At 36.7% G+C, this 17,377-nt stretch overlaps 1 non-coding gene and 1 pseudogene across 2 annotated transcripts; one reads left to right on the top strand and one right to left on the bottom strand.

Annotated features, from left to right (window-relative positions):
* Positions 1 to 12,931: 12,931 nt before the first annotated feature.
* LOC126960584 (60S ribosomal protein L6-like) lies at positions 12,932 to 13,844 on the top strand (annotated as a pseudogene). Its single transcript, XR_007728064.1, has one exon. The product of XR_007728064.1 is annotated as a 60S ribosomal protein L6-like (transcript).
* Positions 13,845 to 16,652: 2,808 nt separating this feature from the next.
* LOC126961881 (U6 spliceosomal RNA) lies at positions 16,653 to 16,756 on the bottom strand. The gene has a single exon (XR_007728467.1). It is a non-coding gene; the product is annotated as a U6 spliceosomal RNA (small nuclear RNA).
* Between the last annotated feature and the right edge of the window lie 621 nt (positions 16,757 to 17,377).

Genomic DNA, 17,377 nt, shown 5'->3' on the forward strand with positions numbered 1-17,377 from the left:
ATTTAAGAACAGCCAGAGTATGATATATTTTCTTTTACTTACCAGTGTGTTCTACCCATATCAATTGTTCAGGAACATATTTTCTGCAGTCAGCTATTAATAATGATGACAATGAGCATACAATCTCCTTTATCTGCTACACAACACAGTTGTTATCATTCATCACAGTGTTGCTGACAGAATTATGTGAATTATTTCCATATCAAGCACTTAACACAGTGGCTGGCACATATAAAGCATTCATCAATATTATTCTCATTATTATAGTTATCATGATGATATCATAATCTGAACATCACCATTATGTCATCATTAAGAACAGAAACATGATATGTTCCAACAAGCTTAAAAATGAGGTAAGGTCACCTGGGACGAATGTGAAGTTAAGGTCCAGTCCCATATATACAATCAAAAGAGTCCTCAGATAACCCATAGATGCTTGATTTACTCAACCCCAACCCGAGGTCCAAGAGTGAAAGAGTCTTTGTATTATAGCTATTCACAAAGGTAAATTAAGTAAACAGTCACCTTAAAGGCATTTCAAAAGACCTCCTAACAAATTCCTCTCAATTATATGTATTGCAGTTCTCTGAAATTCCTTTAGCAGGATATTCAGCTTGATAATGATAAATACCCTTGGAGAAACCAAACATTTCTCTAAAGCAGTGGTCCTCAACCAAAAGGACATTTTTCTCCCCCTCCCCAGAGGACCAATGTCTGGAGACATTTTTCATTATTGCAACAGGGTGAGAGGAAGTGGACAAAATAGAGATGGTACTGGCATCTGGTAGGTGAAAACCAGAGATGTTGCTGAACATTCTTCTATGCACATGTTGGACCTCTCAGAATTACCTGGTCTAAAATGTCAGTAGTAACAAAGTTAGAAAACATTGCCCTAAAAAATATGTACTTATTTGGACCTACTTAGACATTCCTATTCTTTATCCTTGCACCATAATTTCATAGTATGATGTAGTATGTGATTGAGCTATGTCTCCCTGGAACAAGAATAAATGGTGGGATATGGGTTGGAAAAGGGATGATAAGCAAAAGACACTTATTTCGTAAGGAAGCAGAAGAAAGGAATTCAGAAGTGAAAATATTCCTATTTCCTATTTTACCCAAAAGCAATCTCAATGCCTTTCCTTGCAACAAACATTTTTTAATGATATAGAATGAGTACATATAAATGCTTCATAAATTCCCTCTAGATGATTAATTTCTACTCTAAGTCCATGTTGCATTTTTTCATGTCCCTGAGGAAGATCACACTGGACTGTTGAAGATTCAAGGGTTTGTATAATTGAGCATCTGCTGTGTATAAGGCATGGTTCTAGATGCTTGAGTTATCAATGTGAACAAAGCAAAGATACCTGTCCATGTAGAGCTCACATTCAATCAAGTTTTAAGTAAAAGTTCAAGGAATTCTTGAACTTGAATGCCTCTACATATGGCATTATAGTTTTTCATCCTATTTATCTCTCTTGATTCAAAAAAAGAGAAATCAGTTCTAAGAAAGTTTTCATCTCCCTTAGATATTAATCTATTTCCAAGGCAACAAAGAAAAATAGATTGCAGGAACAAGCCTGTCATTTGCAGATCGTTGGTTAAATAAGGTTTGTCCTTTGTAAGAAACCAGTATGAGGAAGACATCCAAGCCTGGGTAAGTTACTCTGGTCCAGGTTAAAAGAAACGTAAATGGAGGATTAAAAAATCTATTCTACCTCTTGCTGTGTCTTAGGAGAAGGGCTTCCACAACAGGACAACTAGTAGCTTTATCAAATAGCCTGCCATGACTGTGTTAATGATAAAAAATCACTTAGGCATTTAGTTTTTATCTGCATTACATTTGAAAGCGCAGGGCCATTTACTCTGAATTCTGATTATTATCAGTAATAGCATTCAATCAGCCCTCCTATAGTTCCAGTCTTGAAAGATCAATGACAGCTTGGACTTGCCCTGTTCTTATCCTCTAAACTCCTGGAACATATTCAGGCAGATAAATGTTACCTGCTTCACAGTTCTGTGAGGATCTGTCCCCACAGAGGCAGCAATGTCACTGGGAAGTTTTGTGGGATTCTCCTGTCCCCATATTTTTCTAATAGACTTTTACTCATCTGAATGCTATTTTGAACTACAGAGTTATTTTCATGCTTCTAGACTCTGCATTACATGTAGGAAGGGACTGTGATTAAATTATTTTTCCTTAGCAGAACCTAGCCAGTATCTGGTATCCATAAATATCAGGTAAGTACAATTAATCAATGGATTTATTAGTACATGGATGGAGCAAGGAGATGGCAGCCCAGGAAATCCTGAAAACCTCAGGAAGGTAGAAATCAAGCATTAATAAGTTTATTGGACATTTCCTTTAGGCAGAAATCTAGGGAAAGCTCCTCACAGCTTGTACCTCACATTCCTTATCCTGGTAAACATTAGTAGAATTAATACCCTTTTCTTTCTTCTGTTTCTAAAAGCCAAGTACTTAATATATTTATGAATAGACATTTACTTGTGGGGCTTATAAGATGGATGGAATTCCATGAAGAAAAGCAAAAAGGATTTGCACTAGAGTCTGATAAGACCCTCACCACTGAGGAATATGGAACTTCTGATTCTGTTTCCTGGCCCCCTACAGGGCCTCTGCAAACCAGAAACCCCAGTAACCCCTGGAGCCACCAACAACATGCATTTGAAATCCTTTTGGTTCTGCGGCTTGGTCTAGGACCCAGCTTAAGCAAAGAATGGCACACATTTATAGTAGCATTTATATAGGACTATTTCTGCCTTACAGTTCACTTCTATAATTATTATACTCTCTAAATGAAATAGAATGGTGAGGCCCAGGTCAAAGACTGTTCATAAATCATTAAAAACAAAAGAAACATGATGAGAAGTCTTGAGCCTTCTACCTCACAATAAGCCTCACAGTATAATTCATGACTTCTAAGCTTTGCACCCAGGAGCTCTGGATAACCTATGGGTGTACCGAAATAGTTACTGGAAGCCATCAATCAGGCCACACAGGTTACCAGTTTCTGTTCCACTTTTAGGTCTTCCTACCATTGCATAACTCTCATCCATTGGGCATTTTTAAGTTCAAAAATCTGTGATATCTTCTAGCAAGGGATCAGAGTATATGCTATGTGGTTTAAGGTCCTGACATGAGGAATCCACAAAGCTAAGTTAAACCAAATGCCTGTGCCTTTTATTAAGATGTTATATATGGCTCTGAGAGGCCAAGTCTAAACTTAACCTTTCATTAGGTAAGTCCAGGATTTAACTTCTACTAAATACATCTATGTGGTCAAAGACTTTCAATGATCAGAGAAGACTGAAGAAAAAAGCGGATGGAGTAATTAGGTCTTGAAATGAGTAATTTGTATGAGATCAGAGAAAGTTGGAGAAATAATTTTAAAAATTAGGTGAGGGTGGGGATTGAATGTTTTACTTGTTCATTTTTGTGGTTTAGGGAGTGATTTTTGAATGACAGATCACTGTGTGAGTGATCATAAAATCAATTTAGTGGAGCACCAGCCAGCATTTTCTAATCAAATAAGCAACTTTGAGAGACATTATACACATGTGCGGTTAGGGGTCACATCATAAAATGTGTTTCTATAAAAAGTCTGAAGCCCATTGACCTAGAAGATGCATACTGTGTACATTATGAAGTGGGAGAGGCTTTTTCAACTCTTTTTGAATCTTTTTTGGAACAAATGAACCCTGTCATTTCCTGACCTGAATGAGTACAGCCCTTCTTCCCTCCAAAGGAGTCAACCGGTCTGTTGATTAGTTTCCCTGTTCTGCAGGACAGGGCAATTGCTATAGGTGAAAGAAGGTTGCCACGTGGCCTTAGGAAGTATCTTAAACTCCCTATAGATGTTCCTTCATCTAAAAAGTTGGGAACACTATCACCTACTTCATAGAGTTTCAAAGGAATAACCAATGGCAAATAAAAGCATTTGACATAGTTCCTGATACAGAATAAGAGATAAATACATGTTTTCTTTCCTTGTAGCTTTTTGTTCAGGGGAAAAGATACCTTCTCCCATTTTCATCTCCCTTCTAAAGAGACAAGGGCACCTCTCACATGCTGCCCAGAATTGGGACACTGTGACATTGTCATATGCTTTTCTCCTGTCAAGTTAATGAAGGATTATGCCCAGCCCCTCTCCCTGGTCAGCACAGCTTGCTTGTGGAAAAATCAGAAAATATCTAAGAGTGCTGAGAACCAGCTCTGTACAAAAGCAATTTTCTCCAGCTGCTATGAGTGAGGGCAGCTGTAAATCACTCAATTCATTTGCATTTATACTGCTTTAAAAAGGTGGTGGTGTTGGGGAGATGGAGGGAAACCTACCCAATGAGAAATAGTACCCCAGGACAGAATAGAAAATGTTCTCAAAATCACCTCTGTGTTTGCTCAATGACAGGCTATTCCCTGCCCAGAGATCAGGGGGCAGGAGTAAGACAAGGTTATATCAAACTCTCTATCTTATAGAGTAGCTCCCAAAATTAAAATACCTGTCTCTCAGAATCAATATGTACTCATTACCTTTACTTGATTTTCCTTTGCAAACAGAGGGAAAAATTATAGAAGATTGCTTAGTAGTTTTGTAATGCCTGACACATAAAACAGAATATAATACTCACACTGTTACTTGATGGCCCCGTTGACTTTTGACATCTCAATGCCATTTACTCTATCCCTGAGCAATTTAAGATAAGCTAAGGAGACCCCAGCTGTAACTAAGCCTGATGTCCTTGCTTCATCGAAGAGAAAAAGCCCATGGGGCCAGATCCAAGCATCCAAATCGAGAGAAAATATTTTCCACTACCAAGGACAGATAATCAGAGCTGTGCTAAACCCAGTCTCTGTGGCATTCTTACTTTCACATTTCTCGCTTGGGGGTAAACTGAGGTCAAAGAATGTCACAGGAAATTTATTGGGAAGAGTCTTGTATTTTCAGTAATTATTTTACTCTGGAAATGAATGTGTGTGGTCAGTAGAGACAAGCAAAGGAGGCCTGTTGGAGCAGTCTTCCTCTGAGTCGGTGCTGTCACATGACTGGAATTAGTGCCTCAGCCAGAAATATTTCCTATGTAGTAGGATCTACATTTCTTCCTGGTGTTCATGGGAAATCATCAGAATGATTTTTTTTTTTTTATTTAAAATGTTTATTTTAAGTACACATTAAAAGAGTGAGGAAAGATTTGGAAAAGTAGATAGAGCCCAACATCAGACCTCCTCAAACGTCCAGATTTATCTTCTACACATTCTGGGAAGCAGGATGCACAGCTGTTTCACCATTTTTTCATGAAGATTATTTTTTCCAAACACCAGTCTCAATCTTTCCTTCCTTTAAACTAAGCTTTTCAAATGAGTACTCCATAGCTTTCATGTTCACTGTCTTCTTTGAGTTACCAGTTACATCTTGCCAGCCAAATTCAATTCTTTTTCCCTCCCTTTCCATCTCTCCCTCCCTATTTCTCTATGTATCTTTATAAGTCTACAGTTTTCTCACTCTCTTTTTGATTTCTAGACTTCTTATTCTTCTCTTTGATCTTGGCTTTTTATTTATATAATTTTGGCTTCTTATATGATGTCACCACTTCTACCAATTTCAACTGCAAAATTATGTCATAAAATATTATACCTTTGGTTCTTTTTTTTCCCTCCTTAACTACATTTTTACCTTCGATATGTTCCTTTTCTTCTTCCTTCATATCCAAGAATAAATCTAATGGCCATTAGTCTTCTAAAAATTCTCCAAATGTTCTTCCCTCTGTCTGGAATGTCTCCTCTCTCCAGTCACATGAACACTAGAATTCAAACTCATCCCTCAGGACTCAGGTCAAGGAAAATGACATTGAAAAGTTACAAACAGAAAAGGCTGATCTTTTTGCCATATGAGGAGGCATAAAGATATTCTTAGATACACAAAAACTAAAAGAGTACACTCTAAATATATTTCTGTGTAAAGACCTTGAAAACTGTATTAAATAAGCAAAACTGAATCTGAGAAATAAATACCTCAAGAAGAAAGAAGACGTGATAGAGGAGAAATAGTGGTAAGTTATGAACAAGTAAAACAGAGTGTATCTAAACCATTGCTCATAATGTCTGTGAAATTAACTGCTATTTTTTAAATTTGAAGTGAGAAATATAAAACAGTTGTAATAATAATAGCAACCTGAAGCTAAAATTTCAATTATTTCAGCAAAACCTGAGTGGTGCACTGAGATAAGGGTGAGACTAGCAATGTAGTAAGTTAAAACAGGCTAAAATCTAAAGTTCTCTTGTTCAAAAAGAGAAGGCTATTACTGCTATAATTCTTCATTTTGATAGGTAATTCAAACATGTCTGTTAAATATTGAAGAATAACTATTACCTGAATATACATGAAATGTATACTTTCCAAACCACTTAAGGAACAAAGAAGAAACAAAGAAAATTAATTTAATTAAGGAAAGGGGAGCTGGGAGATAAAATTTTAAATGTGATATGCATAATTTAAATAAAATCAAGTGAAATAAAGTAATATCCCCCCCCCACAAAGGGATCAAACAGATCAAAAGTCATCATTAACATAAATACAATTTACTTAGTAAAAATAAAGAATTGTATTTAGGTTAAAACATAGCTCTTTGCTATTTCCAAAGGAAACACATAAAACAGAGTGACAGAAGAAAGTTAAAATCTAGGAAAGAATGCATTAGTAAAACCAATTCCTAAAAATTAGAAATGATAATACTAGCTCAGTAAAAGTACGTGTAAAGAACACTGCTGGCAACTCATGTACGAAGAAATACAAATGGCCAACAAATTTGAAAATATCCTCAGCCTATGTTTTAAGAAATTCAAAACAAAGTGATAAAGAGATACAATTTTGCATATATCAGATTGGCAAAGATTTAAGTGTTTGAGAATATCCAATGTTTGCCAATACAGAAACAGGCCCACTTAAACATTATTTTGGCTACTACAAACTAAAACAAATTTTTAGAGTGCAATTTGGCAGTAGCTTTAAAATTTTTTATACATACACTTTGATATAGCCATTTTATTTCCAGGAATTCAACTTATGAATAAAATTATACAATGATGCAAAGATATATTTGCAAAGATATTCTTTGCTGCATTCTTTTAGGGCAAAAATGTAGAAAGGATCCCTATGTTCATCAATAGTGGGCAAAATAAATACATTTTTATATATCCCTATAAGAAGATCTCAGAAAATACTTTAAAAGAATAGATAATATCTACATATACTGATATAGGAAAATGTCTAAGATACATATGGAATGTAAACAGTTAAGTTCATAACAATGCATTCATACTATGATTCCATTTACAATTTTAATGGGAAAATACAGATTACATCTAATTTTATCTATAATTTTTTGCACCTTTGTGAGTTTATCAATTAGGGAAACATACAAAGTCATATCTGTTTTTCCATTCATGAAGCCTTAAATATCTTACCAGTAGAAAACTTAGTATCTTCCTGATGCCTCCCACCTTCCTAGCATTAAATTGTAACAGCATGGGGGAAAGGGGTCTTTCTCAAGCCTACTTCCAAATACCAGGCAGAGAGCATTGTAACATCTGATCAGTTCATCACCATCAGCACTTTTGTCTCTGCCACAGAGTGTTGCTCTTAAACATTGATCCCTGTACAATCTGATGGTCATTTGTCCACTTCTGTATTTATGCCTGGACTGGTACAGAGTCCCAAAGTCTGCAGTAGTGGCTGCTTTGCCCTCCAACAGTACAGATCTGTTAGTGCACACTCACATGCTCAGATCTCATGTCCAAAACATAGCAGTTTGCCAGAGTGTTACAGCCATTAGAGCTCCCAGTCTCAGCCACAGTTGGTGCGTGAAAGAGTTCCCATTCTTTCTGGGGATCCAAGCTCTGCTACAGAGCTGTGGTCAGCAATTCAAAAGACCTCCCCGACCTGACACACCGCTCACAAGCAATCTCCTTCCCAATGACCACCTTCTGAGGTTCTTGGTGTCTTCTGATTCCAATAGATCTGAGTGAGACAATCTCAAGTCACCAGAGAGCTCAGAACAACACGGAACCACAAAAACGAAGAGGTCAGAGGTCTGGCCTTTCTCCCATATTCGAATTTAACAATATTCTCACCAGTACCTTTGCATACCCCTCCACCAGGGCAATGGGTAGCTTACTTTTATATAACCACTTGAATGATGTTTCCTTAATAACAAAATTTCCAAAGTGTCACGTTGTCTTTAACTCTAGACATAGGAGCTAGCATACACACATGTATACACATCCACACGCACAACTTGATCATAAACATGGGTCTCTTTATTGACTATTCAGTTCTGTTGAACTGATTTATTACTGCGACAAAACCATATTGCTTTAATTACTATGGTTTTATAGTATGCTGATGTATGGTAGGGTATATTTATTCATATTTCAATGTTGTTTTCAAATATTCTTGCCTATTTTGTCCAATTCATCTTTTTCTGGAACTTTAAAAACTTCTCACCAAGTTTTATAAAACACCCTTTTAGGAACTTTAACTTTGTGTTCCACTGAGTTTTAAAAATAATTTTTTAAACAATTGGCATCTTTAAGACATTGAATCATTCTTTCCAGGATCATAGTATATCTGTCTTTAGTCATTAGTACAGCTTCATGGTTGTCTTCAAACAGATCTTGTACCCTTCCTATTCGTTATTTTATAATTTTGTTACTATTGTGAATGGGACCATTTATTATATTTGCTTATCGCAAATATTGGTTAGGAAAGCTACTGATCATTTTATGTTGATATTGTAACCAGCCACTTTACTATTCTTTCATTATTTTGGTTTTAAATTTTTCTTGAATTTTCTAGCAACATATATTGGTTCACTAAAAGTGGAAATTGGCCTCTTTGCCGGTCCCTGTAGATTTTATTCAATGATTCTCTTCTTACTATATTGGCTGTAATATACACCACTAAATAGTATTGGGTATGGCAAGCATTCTTGTCTTGTTTCTGGGTATTTCTCTTAGAAATGTTTCCGCTATGATTAACTCAACTAAAGTTTCCCTTGCCTCTCTGCTCTCTTCTTTTATAATTAGGAGTCCATAAGTAGCTGGTTATGATACAACTGCTTAATAAAACTGCCAAAACTGAGTCAAGCTGTTTATATTTTTCTCTGCATCATCTTTACTATGTTGGTTTTTATCCTTCAGGCTTCTTACTTTTTGGTTGCAGCATGGCTTTTTCTCATAATCAAGGCAAAAAGATGAAAGACAAGTAGGGACCGTCTGGTACCACGTTTTATCAAGAAAGTGAAAGACACATTCTCAGAACGTACAGGAGACTTCCACCCACAATTAAGCAAACAGAACTTGATTATATGATCAGCCCTAACAGCCACAGAGGCTGAGAAAATGAGCATTCAACTAGACCTTGATCCCTAGAAAGGACATTGATATTTTGCTAGCAAAAAAATGGGCAATGAATAATGAGTAGACAACTAATATTGTCTGCCACACTGACTTTCTAAGGGATGTTTAGTGTTTCAGTAATTGTTAGGATGTGTACTGTAATTTTGTGATACAGAGTTTTATCAGCCTGAAGGGCTGTTTTCTATTTTTGACTTGATGAGGTTTTTTAAAATCAGAAATGAATGTTAAATGCTATCAAAACCCTTGTGGCGTCTATGAGAAGATAATATAATGTATTTGTTTTTCAATTAATATGTTAATTTCGAGTAATAGATTCCAGTTGTTGAATCATTCTTGCAATCCTGGGATAAGCCAAGCTTGGAATGTGGTTATTCTGTTAATCTATTATTGCATTTAATTTGAAAATAGCACACTCATATTTTTTGCATTGATGCGCACAGTGAAATTGATCTATTTTTTCTTTATGCTATTCTCATCCAGTTATTTTCATGTGAGTTATATAACCACATAAGCCACATAGAATGATTTAGGGAACTTTCTTTTCCATTTGAATAGTGTCAATAGAACTCTCTGTTCCTAAAAGATTTGATAGGACTCTTCTTTCCAATAATTTGGGATTGGTTGCCTCCTTAGGGTAATGAATGTACAATTATGTTTTCTGTTTTCCTTTTTTCTTAATATCTTCAGGTTTTCTGTCTCTTACTGAGATAGCGGTTTTTGGGTTTTTTTTGTTGTTTTTTTTTTTTTTTTTTTTTTTTTTTGGCTTGTGGAGTGATATGCTTTATCTTCATTTTCCTAATATATGCATTTTGTTAAAAACTGGACTCTAAATACAGTCATGCACCAAACAATGATGTTTCAGTCAATGACAGACCACATATAAAACCATGGTTCCAATAACATTAACACATCATGTTTTTACTGTACATTTTTTATGTTTAGAAGTTGCTTGATACACATATACTTACCTTGTGTTATAATTGCCTACAGTGTTCAGTACAGTAACATGCTGCACAGTTTTGTAGCCTAGGTGTGCAGTAGGCTACAGCATCTAGGTTTGTATCTGTGATGTTGGCACAGTAACAACATTGCCTAATGCCACATTTATCAGAACGTATCCCCTCATTAAGTGACACATGGCTGTATTTCTTCATCGGTTTTGATGTTCTGCTCACATTTTCATTTTTCCCAAATAATAAACATTTATCCATTGAATTATTTAAATTTTATTTTTTAAAATTCACATGGATAGTACAGGGCATTTATCTTTATTTTATTTTGTTATGTTTAATAGTGCATGCTTGTTGTTCTGTGCTACCTAGCATCAAATCACCCCTTTAATTTTCAGGTTAGCACATGTTGTGTGGGTCCCAGTGGAATGGCCTTGTCATTTTCTCTGCTCACCTCAGGATAGTTATGGAATGGCCATGACTTAGACTTAGCCAATTCAATGCTCTTGTCCTAGATTTTGAATATGGAAGGAGGAAAAAAGTATAGGGACAGTTGAACTGTTTACAGTGGTAAGGGCAATGATGTATAGAGTGCAGAGGTGAGGGCTGCAGCAAGACTCCAGTAGTGGCAAGTGTCTAATAATAGCAATGCACGATGTGACATCTGAACTAGACCTTGACCATCTTTCCTGATGTCTGACCTGGACTTTCTTGCATCTTGCCTGGTTCTCCAGCCTATAGTTGATTCTGTAAGCCCCCTGCTATCTTTCCAATGTACTTCTCCACTGCTTAAAAGAGTCATAGTAAGTTCTGTTGCTTGCAACCAAGAAGTTTTTATTAGTAATTTATAATTTCCTGTTTTATAGCTAAATGTTGTCTATAAAAATTTTCCTTTATGGAAATTTATGGAGATTATTTTTCTTTGGGGCCTAACACAGTAGAATTTTATTAATAGTACAATTTTTGCTTAGTCTCAGTTTATTAAATACAAGATGTTATGTATCTCACTTGTTTCTCATATAATTGAAGTCTTTTTTTTTCTCTCCTATTTGGTTTATTAGTTTCTGAGATAAGTGGGTTTAGGTCTCAGATTGTTGTTGTAAATCTGGCCAGGTCCCCACCATCTCATTGGAATATTTTCAAATGTTAGTATCTGTAGGCGTTCCTCTTGGACCAGCTTCTCCAGAGAAGAATCTTCCAGCTCCTTGCCAAGAGATATGTAAGGCTGGCTGCCAGCATGCTGGATGAAGAGTATTAAAAGAGGGCCAAGAACATCCCCACTAGAGATATATGTTCTTTCAATCCTCTTACTTCTTATACAGTGCTTAACCTCTGGCCAAAGACTGGGCATCCTCACCTCTCCATAGGAATAACATCCTGTGTCTTCTGAAGTATTTAGAAAAATGATCATCTATTTGGGAAAGCAGGAGGGATGCTAAGGTTTAACTAATTATTACACAGACTTCCTACCCCCTGATTTTAGTGGTGTCTCTCACTCCTTCCTGCCCAGCTTTTTCAGGGTTCTATGATTCAAATAGCCTTACTTCTAATTTTCATTTTCTCTAAAGGCCCTGGAATGCATTTCAGCTTTCTGCAAAATGCAAGACACGTCCCACTTATCCAACTGCTTTCTTTTGCCCCAAATCCACTGAAATCTCTAATTCATAGTCTCCCTCAGCTCTCTTTCTGTTTGTGGAGAGAGAAGGGGAGGGAGGGGGGGAGAGAGAGAGAGAGAGAGAGAGAGAGAGAGAGAGACAAAGAGAGGAGAGCGCGAGTGAGCGTAAGAGCGAGAGTGCGCGCTGTATAGATACATGGATATATAATGAGGTTTTTAAAGTAGATTTTTATTAGGAAAGGGAGATGTTTCTTTAGTTTCTTTCTTGCTCTCTTCTTGTCTTCTTTTGTAGTTTTATTTTCCCTTTTCTAGTTTATGTAGTTTTCTCTCTGAAGGTCAGACAGGGCTGAGAATAAAGTAAGAATGAGAGGCACCTGGGGTATAAAATGTAAGGAGGCACATGCTGTCAAGTCGCGACCCTGCTCTTCATGACCCTGAGAAAGAATGCCTCCTCATACCTTAACAACCTAGCTGCCTGCCTTTCTTACCCTCCTTCTGATTCTGCTGAGGGCATTTCCTTTTCTACAGTGCAGTTAAAGCAGAGAACCGAAAGGAAAATCATAGATGGCATTACCGGTCTGAGAAGTCAGATGATGGAATGTGAGCCTGCCAACATAGCTGGAAGTGAATGGAGTTTAAGAAAGTTTAAGAAAGAAAGGAGTCACAGAAGGGGACCTACAAAATCTGGATGCAAACTTCCCTCAAATTCTTTGTGGACCCTGCACACTGTATGCATGGGATGAGACTCCAAGGAGCCCAAGTCAAGATTGAACACCCCCCAGGGAATTATAACAGGATCCGAAGTCTCTAAAACACATAATCTACAATATTCAGATAAAGTATCTTTAGATTTGCAAAAACATGGCCTATGATAAAAAGAAAAAAGAGTTAGTAAGAATAAAACTACAAATGCCCCCCAGTGCTCCAGATCGGGCTAAGAAATAAGGACTTCAGCTCTTTCCCATCTTGCAAGATGGCGGGTGAAAAAGTTGAGAAGCCAGATACTAAAGAGAAGAAACCCGAAGCCAAGAAGGCTGATGCTGGTGGCAAGGTGAAAAAGGGTAACCTCAAGGCTAAGAAGCCCAAGAAGAGGCAGCCCCATTGCAGCCGCAACCCTGTCCTTGTCAGAGGAATTGGCAGGTATTCCCAATCTGCCATGTATTCCAGAAAGGCCATGTACAAGAGGAAGTACTCAGCCGCTAAATCCAAGGTTGAAAAGAAAAAGAAGGAGAATGTTCTTGCAACTCTTACAAAACCAGTTGGTGGTGACAAGAACGGCGGTACCCTGGTGGTTAAACTTCACAAAATGCCTAGATATTATCCTACTGAAGATGTGCCTCGAAAGCTGTTGAGCCACAGGAAAAAACCCTTCAGTTAGCACATGAGAAAACTGCGAGTCAGCATTACCCTGGGGACCGTTCTGATCGTCCTCACTGGAAGCCACAGGGGCAAGATGGTGGTTTTCCTGAAGCAGCTGGCTAGTGGCTTGTTACTTGTGACTGGACCTCTGGTCCTCAATCGAGTTCCTCTGTGAAGAACACACCAGAAATTTGTCATTGCCCCCTCAACCAAAATGGATATCAGCAATGTAAAAATCCCAAAACATCTTACTCATGCTTACTTCAAGAAGCAGCAGCTGTGGAAGCCCAGACACCAGGAAGGTGAGATCTTCGACACAGAAAAAGAAAAATACGAGATTACAGAGCAGCGCGAGATTGATCAGAAAGCTGTGGACTCACAAATTTTACCAAAAATCAAAGCTGTTCCTCAGCTCCAGGGCTACCTGCAATCTGTGTTTGCCCTGATGAATGGAATTTACCCTCAAAAATTGGTGTTCTAAATGTCTTAAGAACCTCATTAAATAGCTAACTACAAAAAAAAAAAAAAAAAAGAAAAGAAAAAAGGACTTCAAAGTAACAGTGATAAATATGTTATAGAAGCTATAGAAAAAAATATAATGGACAAAAAAATGGGAAATTTCAGGACAATACAGAACTTCACATACTCTAACTATATTCCATGTTTTGAAACTAAATAAGAACAAAATAAAAATTCTAAAACTATTATTTTATTGTAAGTTCTGGGATACATGTGCTGAATGTGCAAGTTTGTTACACAGGTATACACGTGCCATGATGGTTTGCTGCATCCATCGACCTGTCATCTATATTAGGTATTTCTCCTAATGCTATCCCTCCACTAGCCCCCCACCCGCCAACAGGCTCCAATCCAGTGTGTGATGTTCCCCTCACTGTGTCCATGTGTTCTCATTGTTCAACTCCCCCTTATGAGTGAGAACATGCGGTGTTTGGTTTTCTGTTCCTGTGTTAGTTTGCTGAGAATTATGGTTTAGCAACTGAAATGAAATATTTGCTGGATGGTATTTTAAGCAAACTAGACACAACAGGAGAAAATACCAGTGAACTTGAAGACAAATCAATAGAAAATTTTCAAATTGAAGCACATTAAACAATAATTTTAAAATGGTAAGAATTAAAGCATTCAATGACAAGCAGGTGAGTGTTAAGTTGTTTAACACATATGTAATTGTAATCCCAGAAAGAGAGGGCAAAGGTAATAGGGCATAAAAAATACTTCAAAAAATTTTGCCTGATTTTATTCCCAAAACTGTTCAGAAACAGCACACCACTAATCCAGGAAGCCTGAGCAGTTTAAACACAAAGAAAACCACACATAGACACATCATAGTCAAACTGTTAAAAAACAAAAATAAAAGAAAAATCTTAAAGGAAACCAAGGGAAAAAGAGCACATGACATTTGGAGAGATAGTAACAGTAATAAAGCTGACTTCTCCCCAGAATCTATGGAGGCCACGAAACAAGAGAACATTTTCTTTAAAGAGGTGAGAGAAAAGAACTGTCAACCTACAATTCTATATCCAGGGGAAAAAATACTTCAACAATGAAGACAACATAAAATCATTCCTAGATAAACGCTTACAGACTTTGTTCTCTGTAACACGACGTTACAAAAAAATGCTCAAGAAAGTTCTTCAGAGAAAGGTAAAATAAAATATAAGATAGAAATATAAATCTATAGGAAGGAATAAAGAACAATGGAAATGATCAGTAGGTAAGAAAAATTAAGAACCAGTTTTCTTTTTTAAAAAAGTCTTTAAAAGTCAGTTGGCTCTTGGAAGGCAAAAATAATAACATTACCTATGGTTTATAATTTATAGCAATAAAATACATGACAATAGTACAAAAAATAGAAGTGTAAATTGAAACATTGCTGTAAGACTCTTACTACATAAGTGAAATGATATTATATTAATTCAAGGTATACAGTGATAAATTAGGGGTTTATATTATCTCTAGAAGGAACACTAAAATAAAATTTGTAGAGTTCCTGAGAAATCAAGAAGTCATCCTGGATCACGAGGTGTCAACCAGCAATGCCCTGAGCACCAGTGGTATCGTCCCAGCCCTGGATCTTCCTACCAAAGCATCAGGTCATGGCCTAAGCCTTTATTTCCTTGTTAGAGAGACTCCTGAAAAAGGTGTCTATATGTAAAGAGGAAGAAGAGGGGCCATATGAAGCATTTAAGAAACTATCTTATTTCAGTCATTCTGTAAATGATGCCCAGGTCACATTCTGACAGCCCTCTGTGATCTGCATAATCGCATTGCATTGTGGTTGGCATGTAATTTCTGGAGGCAGCTGGAAGAATCAGACAAATCTTGGACATTGCTCCAGTGGTATATGTGAACCATTCAGTTCTAGCCAGAATAAATTTGCTTAGTAGGACCAGCCTGTATCACTTGAGTATGACTCAGCTATACTCAGACAGATGCATGGGTAAAGTATATCTAGTCACTCTGCACACATGTGCCTTAGGCACTAACTCAGTAGTAGTTTGGGAAGTCTCAAATATGCCTTAGTCAACTGGTTCACAGATAGAAAGCAGCACGGAAGTAAACATTTTTTTAGTTTAGGGATTCTTATGCAATCAAAAAGTAGTTCCAATGAAAGCTATGATCTAAGAAAAAAAAAGTGCTTTGTTGTAAAATGGAGTAGCACTAAAAGTAGTTACAGGCACATTAGCTAGCTTTGGGAAGCATTACAGATGCCTGATTTATCAGAGATCAGTGAGTTAAGATATCACTGAGGAGCTTTAGCAGTGGTAATATCTTCAAATTTGCTTCTATATAGGTCTATAATTGTGATTATGTGTGTGAATTACAATATGCATCCATTAAAAACATAGAACTATGGGTCATGAGTGGAAAACAAATGAATATTTTATCAATTTGTGTCTGTCTGTTGGAATTTAAGCCAGAAAAAAGAAAATGAAATTCTCTTCTTCTCCTCTCTCCCTCCCACTTACAAACCATTGTTTGGCCCCTGCTCTCAAGACAAAAGATGACACTCTTGAGTTCCCATTATGGATTAAATATTGGGATGCTGCTCATTTGTAACTATTACTTATACTATCTTCCCTAAAAAACTAACTAATTCCAAAATTTTATTCCCTAATTGGGGAAAGGAGGTAGGGTTCTGACTTAGGTCTTATTAGAAAAAGTCCTATGTCCTCTGTTAACCAGAACTTTAACTTGAATCCCTGAGAAATTAAGGATAGGTTCTTTTCTTTCAATTTTTATATTTTTAAATTTAAATTTTATATATTTTTATATGGAACACTTCACAAATTTGAGCATCATCATTGTGCAAGGGCCATGCTAATCGCTGTATCATTCCAATTTTAGTATATGTGCTGCTGAAGTGAGCATGAGAATGCTCTAGTTAAGCACATGAGGCTTAACTAGAGCCTTCAATTATGGGTAGAATTTTTTTAACTGATTCTGATAAACCCACCAAAAATCCTCTAAAAAGTCATTCACTTCTTAGCAATCAATTTTGAAAAATGCATATTAACAAGAAAATGAATTAGATTTTTTTTATGAAGAATAGATGATATATTTTTCTTTTTTTAAATTTTTTATTATACTTTAAGTTCTAGGGTACATGTGCACAACGTGCAGGTTTGTTACATATGTATACATGTGCCATGTTGGTGTGCTGCACCCATTAACTTGTCATTTACATTAGGTATATCTCCTAATGCTATCCCTCCCCCTCCCCCCAGCAGGCCCCGGTGGATTGGTTCTTAAAGAAATCATCTTCCTCAAGAAATTGTTTTTCATCCTCCTTTAACACATGATATTAGAGTCTTCAGTGTATTTTCGAAAGAGCACTGGAATGACAAACACAGTCTGAGAATGTGGATTATAGCTCTGCTCTACCTTTCTGTGTTTTCCTGTGTGAGTTTGGACAATTCTCTCCATTTTTCTGAATACCTGTTTTCTTATCTGTAACAAGAAAATTTTCCATTTAAGCAGTGGTACTCAAAC

The sequence above is a fragment of the Macaca thibetana genome, chromosome 8, assembly GCF_024542745.1.
Source record: "Macaca thibetana thibetana isolate TM-01 chromosome 8, ASM2454274v1, whole genome shotgun sequence".
In the NCBI taxonomy this organism is placed as follows: Eukaryota; Metazoa; Chordata; class Mammalia; order Primates; family Cercopithecidae; genus Macaca; species Macaca thibetana.